This window comes from Corvus kubaryi, unplaced genomic scaffold (assembly GCF_017639235.1).
Source record: "Corvus kubaryi isolate FWS band 111438036 unplaced genomic scaffold, C.kubaryi_AGA036_p1.0 37357, whole genome shotgun sequence".
NCBI lineage: Eukaryota > Metazoa > Chordata > Aves > Passeriformes > Corvidae > Corvus > Corvus kubaryi.
In genome coordinates this window covers 16,387,251-16,395,269 of record NW_024581117.1, presented here as the reverse complement: position 1 = coordinate 16,395,269, position 8,019 = coordinate 16,387,251, and positions in this window count along the sequence as shown.

Here is an 8,019-nt window from a genome sequence, read left to right as displayed (position 1 = left end):
CCAGGGATGGCACATCCACAACCTCCCTGTGCAGCCTCTGCCAGTGCCTCACTGCCCCTACAGTAATAAAGTTTCTTCCTAATATCCAACCTAAATTACCTCTCATTCAAATTGTACCCATTCCGCCTTGTCCTGTCACTACAATTGCTGATGAAGAGTCCCTCCCCAGCTTCCCTGTGGCCTCCTTCAGATAGCAGGATGTGCTGTGAGGTCTCCACACAACCAAACATCCTGCTGGGCATCTGCCACCACAGCACTTCCAACTCACGGGCGTCCCATCTTGCTTGGGAGGCAATGGGAATGCTGTTTATTTCATTGTCCTGCAGGGAAGGCTCCCCATTGTCACAGGGCAGCCAGGCATCCCTGTGGTCCAAATGAACAGCAATTAAAAGCACAATTAAGAACAACAGCCTGAATTCACTCACTTGCTATCTCCCAGCCTCTTACTTCTGCTGTGCCCCTTGCACTGATACAGCTAACTGGAAAAACAAACTAACCCAGAAAGGAGAAAGGAAAAAAAAAAAAAAGGCAGCGTTTTCCTGACTGAATCAGCAAACTGAACCAACTCAGCCAAGGGACAGAGCAGATCCCTCATGGGCTCCCCACGACTAGGCAGAGCTGCCAGACCAGCTCCCCTCTTCTTCTAAACCCACACTCAAGGCTTGCTGTAGCTGGAAGAAGGGTCCTCGATAACGCTTCCCACAGCCTGGGGGATTGGGCATCCCCTGTGGCCTGAGCACAACACAAACTTATCCCATCCAAAGAGCTTGCCCTCTGCCAGGCTTATCCTGCCTGGTTCATTGGGGATCTTCCAGGTACAGCCCTTCATCTGAGGGCACACACGTTATTACCTTGTTAGGTCCTTACCTACATGTTCATTTTTCAAGGACCAGACTTGATAGCTTTTTGATAATATTTAAGGTTTACTTGCAGCATGAGGATTAGGAGGAAGTGGATCTGTTCTGTTTCACTTTGCCAGGCTATTCCAAACAGTGTAATGCACATTTCTCCTTTTCTTATAAGGACCCTTTAAAAGCCAGGCTAAGAATTCACAGTTACCGTGATTTTCTTCACAAACCACATCAGGAGAACTTGATGCTTACGCAGGCCTTTGCCCCTCCACAAGTCAGCACAGCTTCATTTGGAACCTCCAGAGCCTCTGCTATCGCCGCCATCGGGTGCCAGGTTCTTAGGTAATTCCCAAACTGGAGCCAGGTGCACCCAGACTGAATCAACGAGGCAGAAAGCCACCCCCAATTTTGGCCAGACTAAACAAGCAACCTTTACTCTGGCTCTAAAAGCCACCTTGCCTAGGCAGGGCTCTGTGTGCTGCCCTTATCTCAGGAGTGCACATAAAGTGTTGACGAGGCACCTCAACTTTCCAACCAGCAGTCAGCTACTAACCTAGGAAAACACACACCGAAAAAAAGAGCTTTGTGAAGAATATTTAAAAGGAGGTTAAGTAAGACTGTCTGGAACAGAAAAGCTATTTCAGCAGGCAGAGTGTTTTTCTTCTGAGAGCTGAAGGACAGGGGGAAGGAAGAACTAGCGTGGAGCTAGCAAGTTCTACCCCCAATCTGTTATAATTTCAGGCTAGCTCAGGTTTTCCTGGAGCTTTGCCAATTCCCATTGATTTGGGGCCTTTTTTTTCTCTCTCGAGCACACACAAGATAATATTTGGCAATAACAAATTGTCTTAATGACTTAGCTTTCCCGGTCTAGCCATAGTGCCTGTTAGTTTCCTCACTTAAAAATGGGATTAAACAAAATAAAATGGCATCAAGAGTTCAAGCACTAGCTGTCTGCCATGGATGTTTGGAAGAGTGGGAAACTCCCAAGGATATCTCAGCCTGTTGGACCAGGTCCAGCTCACAGATGTGAGCCAAGACCTGGCACTGAGGGCGTGAGCTGCAGCCACCGTCTGCCTACCACCTTCTGCTTTTGCTGAGCTTCTGCTGAGATTTGGGGGTTTTCCTGAAGATAAACCCCCCCAGATGAGGTGCCAGATGAGGCTTCTCAGGAAGGATCATGGCTTGTCTGTAGTGACACACAGTTGAGTCACTTGGCTGTGGCTGAGGGAGAAGGCCTTCCCCAGCCTAAACTTGATTTTTAGTCCCATTTTCTGGGAGGCACATGCTCTGCATAGAGAAAGTGAGTAGGAAGGGCTCGGAAAGTTGCAGCCAAGTGAGGGACTTTCCTGTAGCTAAAAACATGACTCACTTTCCAGCTGCCTTCCCTACCAACCAGTTGGACCGGGCTGGCACCAGAGCCTGGGCTGGTTTTGATGCTCAGTTTTGTCGTGCCTACAGCACACTAATTCCTTCCACGTCACCTTGCCCTCCTGGCGCCCAATTCTGTGCTTTGCATAAGTGGGGCACGTGAGGAATCTCTGTTTGGCAATCCCGGGAGGCCAGCCAGAGGCCCCTGCAGGCTCTGGTTTTGCAGCTGCAGCCAGCTCTGCAGAAGTGTTCTCTTTGCAAAAGAAAACAACCAAAACAAGTGAAATAAATAAAGAGAGGCATTTTCCGCAGCAGCCTGGCTTTCAAACTATTTTGCATTTCCGACTGCAGCAGGAGAAGGAAGAGAAGCAAAGCCAGCCACAAATTACAGCCTGACAGTCTCATGCAGATCTTTGGACATGTTTGAAGTTTATTCCAGCCCAAGACCAGCCTCCCGGTGATTCACCAGATAGTTTGGCTTGCGGGTCCCGCTGGAGTGGAGACAGGCACCCACACACTCACCCACCCTTCCTCATCACTAACAGGCTGCAGAGAAATAGCTCCTGCTCTGACATTCTTCCCAGAGCAGAAAGCATCAGAGCATTTTCCAAATGGGATGGCAGTGCTGCAGAGACTGCATCCAAGGGCAGAGCTGCAGCTTGGCAACACCAGCAGCAGCCAGGGCAGGTGGGACACGTCCCACTCCTCCTGGCACACACACAAAAAAGAAACTACCAAAAAACACCACCCTGGCCCACAGAAACAGATGGTGCTTGACTGGATCAGGGCCTGAATCAGCCCAGGGTGCAGAGAGCATCATGTGATGAGACAGCTGGGCTATAAGAGCAGGACTACAGCAGCTTCAAACTGAAAGACAGTAGGTTTGGGTGAGATATGAGGAAGAAATTCTTCCCTGTGAAGGTGTGAGGCCCTGGTAAGGGGCTGCCCAGGGAAGCTGTGGCTGCCCCATCCCTGGAAGTGTCCCAGGCCAGGCTGGACAGGGCTTGGAGCAACCTGGTCCAGTGGAAGATGTCCCTGCCCATGGCAGGGATGGAACAAAATGGCCTTCAAGGTCCCTTCCAACCCAAACCATGCTGTGAGTCTATGACCCTACACATTTCCAGACTCTGGGCCCCTGGCATCAGCCAAAAAACAACCACACACTGCTGGGCCCAGTGACTGATCTGCCTTTAGGAGTGATCCCTTCCTCTCTCCAGGCAGTTTTTGGCCTGGATCCAGTTTGCTGTCTGAAGGCCCGTGGCACAGCATGGGTTGAAAGCATCGAGGACCATCCCCCTTTGGCAGCTGTGCCACAGCAGAGCTCTCAATTAACACTGGCACAGTCACAGGCCGCATTCCTTCCCATGTTCAGCTCAGCCACAACTTAATTATCTAAAGGGCTCACATCAAGTACACTGGATTTTCCAAGCAAAGCATAACATAAAACCCCAAATCACTGCAGCTAATTCTCATTTCAGTATTTCCTTTGTCAGCCAATACAAGTTGTGCATTTTAGTTATAAGCTGTGGTTTGTTTCCAGGTTTCCTCAGCATTTTAGGTACTACTTACTGGGATTAAACTCCTATTTCAAGGCAAACCGCAACTGGTACTTCAAACCAAGTAGATCAACACAAAGAGTGTCAGCAGCCATAAATGCTTTGCCCTCATGAACCAGGATTACTGACCAGCTCTAGCAAGATCTGGAATAACAACAGAGTTGCCAGAAAGGCAGATGATTCCACCTAAATACGAGGGAATCAACAGTGCAGCACCACCTCATCAATGTTTTAAAGGATATGCACCAAGATGCAGAATTCCATTACTGCTCCCATTGTGTCATCTTGTCAGGGTCATAAGCAGTAAGAATCCAGCCAGATAAATCTCTGCCACAACCTTTGAAGGAGGGTTTCTTTTTATAAATGTAAAGTAATATGTTTCTGTAAATCCTATTTACCCAACCCCCCCCCAAAAAAAAAAAAAATTGGAACTACACATCTAGGTTATCCAGGAAGAAAACAAAGGAAAATGTATAACAGATTTTAAAACATACTTCAGAAATACCAAAAATATAAAGCCTGACCAAGAAAAAGAAGATTTTAGGATGTCTTTAGTTCCCATTCATACTACAGCAGAGAAGCAGCTCCCCAGCATCTCCCAGGAAGCAGTACTTCTTTTGGTTCCTGGTTTGCCCATAAAGATCCAAAGCTGATGACTTGGGCTTCTTACTGGGAACTGAGATCCTCTCCAATAAGAGGAGCAGGCTTGATGTTTTATAGGATTTCTGCAGTAAAAAAAAATAGGGAGGAACAGAAGAGTGCCTATATCTATTCCTGCCTGGTGCTGCCCTCCCTCCCTCCGTCACATTGTGCCATTGCATTGAAGCTCACCACCATTTCATAGAGCAGCCAGGTCTTTGCAGCTCGTCTATCCATGGAAGAGCTGCTTTCCAGAAGGTGTATTTAGTGTTTCACCTCTATCCAAGATGCCAGGCAGGGCAGGCATTTTCCAAAACAAATACCAAACGGCACAGCCAGGCCTTGCCCTTAACCCAAATGGGGATGGCGAGTGCATGGGTGGGGACCCCGTGTGTGTAGGGTCTCTCTTTCACTGTTACTTTTGGTGTGGAGTGGAGAATATCCTCATCTTCCATTTCCTCCTTAACCTGTCCATTGCCTTTAGGCTCAGCTCTCAACACAGGACTGGCAGCTCCAAACACCAAAGCTTTGCTTTTAGCATTGCCAGACAGAAATGGGCAAAACTTGCCTGCCAGAACCAAAAAACGTTTACGAAATATGGGGCTGAGTTCCTTTTATTTGCTCTCTGCTTTGCAGGTTTTTGAGGATTACACTTGGAAGCTCTAAGGGCTTTTTCAGCAGTGGAGGTTATTGCCATCCAGTGTTTTCCATCTGCTGTGACTCATTTGGGCTCACACAGAAGTGATTAGATAATCACAGGACTCCAGGAGCTATGGCTTCAAGGAAAAGCACAAAGAATTACAGATTTTGCAGGAGAAATAAGAGCTGGCAGAGAACAGCTGCAAGAGCTGCTGTAAGGAACCAGGCTGAGGAAACACACCCACCCCCCAGACTTTCTTCAGTTTCCTTCTCTGTTGAAATATTTGCTTTCTCTTCCTTCATTATCCAAAACAAAAAGGAAGGCACTAAATAGAACCTATTATTTGAGGAAGAAGGTACAAAACAGAAGAGTTTGGACTGGAAATAAAAGCCCAAGTAAACTGTCCTCAAAAATCTGGGTGAGCTGATAGCTGATGTGTAGGAAAGAGAGAAGGAATAGGACAGGAAGATCACGTAGTCCAAAATCTTAACAAACAGCCTGTGAAGTCAGGCAGGGATTACTGCTTTCTGTGCTATTGCAAGGTCTACAATTCTTTTTTTGGGTCACAAAAAGCATCAGGCAAGCACCTCGTCACACATGATCTCGCCTCAACTGCACACTCATGGCCCAGGATTTCTAAGCCAGGCTGTGGATTTCAATGAGGCTTGCAGCAGCAGCCAACCACTGTGGCCAAAAGTGGCACGGGTTGGGATTAATCAAAGTCACAAGGCCACAGGGGGAAGTGGCAAGTACAGCTACTGTGGCTCTCACCACAAGGTCTTTCTTCATCATACCAGTAGGCACAACCCATGCCCAGAGTCGTGGGCATCTGAATATCTGCCCTCTTTTACAAAAGGGTAAAAATACAGCCAGAGACTTAACACCTCTCTTCCACTGTCCCAGCTAAGCCTGGGATTTTAACAGCTGGGAGCAAGTTGCCCAGTGTGGTGTTCATCCCTTGCTTGCTCCAAGTCTGACAGGCACCCCACAGCAAACTTCCTGAGCCTCTTCTAGGGTTTCCTCACCTTCCAACTTCATAAAGCAAAAGCATGTTTCACTCCAGGGAAAAAAACCACCAGGATAGTGGCACGAGGAAGGCAAACGGCTACAATTCAACACCTGTGGATTTCACAAGAAGATTCCCTGCCAGCAGCCTCCTTTCCTGTGTCCTTCCCACTGTTCACCCAGCAGCAGCTGGGGAAACATTGGAACATCTCCTCAAAACAGGTAATAGAGATGCTTTATGAATTCCATGGGCAGTATGGTATTGGCAGCCTGGTTTTCCATGGCAATCACAGTGGCAGCCTGCAGCCTGGTTTTCCATGGTAATCACAATTTCCATGATTATTGCCTGATGTGTGTCTTTACACTTGCTCTTCACAGAAAAAAAAAAAAAAAAGTTCAATAAAGGCTTATTTTAACCCTCAGTTTGTAAATCCTGGCCTTGAGAAAGTCAGCATCATGTACCCACACAAGCTCCAGCTACTGCCAGGAAACAGCTGGAGCAAAACTCACTATTCTGCCGAGCCTTGTTTGCCATGGTGAATGTCAAAAGAGAAACAAAACCCTTCTTATCCTTCCCTGGGGAAGGGCAGAGAGGCGTAGGAGTTAGCATTCAGCCTTTGGCACTGCAACTCAATCAGCTGCAGAGCAAAAGGATGGCTGAGCCCATGGAAGAGAGAGGAGGAAAAAAAAGGCAAAAACCCACTCTTATCAAGAGCAGGAAATGGCATTCCTGGTCTAACACACTGGGTCACACCCTGCACTTGTGTAAGGGCAGGGAGAGAAACTGACCCAAGACATCTCAGGCACCTACCACAAACCTGCTGAAAAAAAACCATCCCCATTTCCCCTCACTAGGCTATTGCAACTGCCTTTTAAAACTTACCCAGCAGCTGCTTCCCCTCAGGTTGTACTTCTCATGCTCAGCTGCAGTTGATCTCTCTCTATGCTGCTTTAGTGGGACAAGACCCAGAGCCATGTTCTGACCTTGCTAACAGATCTGCAAATGGGATTTAATTATCCCCAAGAGATTTGGAAACTGTTTTTTCCATTAAAAAACCAGGTTTGAGCTGCTCCTGTTTCACAGGGAAGCTTAGAAAGCAAACAGGTTTTGCTCTTCTTTAGTTTTCCTGTTGCTGCCTGGGGCAACCAGAAGACGTGTGGAATTTGTAGTGATTTCTAGTAGAAGTGTCTGGGTTTCCCTAGCTTGCTCTGAACAGCTGTTCCAGTGACAGCCTCCCTGCTGGCAGCAGTGGTTCCTCCTGCAGGTGTCACACAAAGCAGATTATCTCCTCGGTGGACCTCATCCTGCTCTCTCCCTGAGACCTATGGGTTCTGTACCAGGAGGGTCCTGCCCTGTGTCACACACCGTCTCTGCTTCCACAACACACCTTTCAAATGAGGCCCACCATGACTAGAGCAGCCAAGAGGTGGAGAAGCATGTTCCATTTTTCCAGGCTGCCAGGATGTAGCAGTGCCATTTCCTAGAGGTGGATCTTCCAGAGGTCCAGCTGCAGGACTTGGCTGACCCTATGGACGTCCCACTGAACTCCCCAGGCTTCTGGGCAGATACTGGTTCTCTGTTCTTTATCTGCTTGGTGTTTTTGTTTCAGATTCTTCTTTGGAAAGGCCCTTCTCTGTTATGAGTAAGGCTCCAAAGATCCTGGTGCCCTCATTGTGTGTAAAGGAGTTCGGGTTTGGTTATCGACAAGCCAGAAAGGTCTCCAGGCAGAGATGTTATCTTCCCTTTGTAAACAGACCCACAAGGCCACAGCATGACTGTTAGGGGATTGTCAGAAGCCACCCAGGGGCTTCTGTGTGGTGTTCACAGTGGAACTGAGCATGCCTGAGCTGATGCTGGAAGGGGCTCCTCTGCTGTCTGTCACGCCCTGGCCACGCGCTCCTACTGCTTCCCTGCCGAGGGACAGACTGACCCTGAGTAGCCCTGATCAGCTCCTGATCC